The sequence below is a fragment of the Acyrthosiphon pisum genome, chromosome A2 (assembly GCF_005508785.2).
Source record: "Acyrthosiphon pisum isolate AL4f chromosome A2, pea_aphid_22Mar2018_4r6ur, whole genome shotgun sequence".
NCBI lineage: Eukaryota > Metazoa > Arthropoda > Insecta > Hemiptera > Aphididae > Acyrthosiphon > Acyrthosiphon pisum.
Genome location: NC_042495.1, coordinates 75,690,831 through 75,691,547, shown reverse-complemented (window position 1 = coordinate 75,691,547; position 717 = coordinate 75,690,831).

Below are 717 nucleotides of genomic sequence, written 5' to 3'. Positions count from 1 at the left end.
GCTCCTTTGGTTACACGAATAACATCTAGTCGGTAGTCAAATTCATACCATACTTTTTGCAGCATATTTTTTGTAATCGACTCCATGGCTGTTGTTATTCGATTTTTCGATTCATCTAGATTTGATGGCGGTGGTGGTATGTACACAGTGTCTTTAACATATCCCCAAAAGAAATAATCACATGGCATTAACCATTTTATAGCCATTTTAAATCGGATGAATCATCTTGAATAACCCTGTATTACGTTATTATAGTATTGATTATACTTATGAAGATAATATTTTATTCTATACATTTTAGATTCTGAGTGGAACGATGAATGTATTGATTTTACAATGATGTGTGTTTTTTTTTTATTTTTTATTTATTTTTTTTTTAATTATTTTTTGTGTCTGTGTACACTATAAGTAGTCGAAATAATGCTTCGATTTTCAACTTCAGTATCTTGTTCGATTGGAAAGTGAATATCGTTGGTGCATTGGGGAGGTCAAAATTTAAGATTCCCAGTAATTTTCAAAAGCGCCGAGAAAAACCAAAGAAAAATTAAGGAAAAACGGGAATTTTTACGCAAAATCGATTTTTCACAAAAATTGAATTTGGTTTTTGGTGTAACTTTAAAAAAAATGACCGTAGATACATGAAATTTTGACTAATGTTTATATAGCATTTTCTAAACACCATAACATTTTCAAAATATTTTGACTTATTTTGAGCTC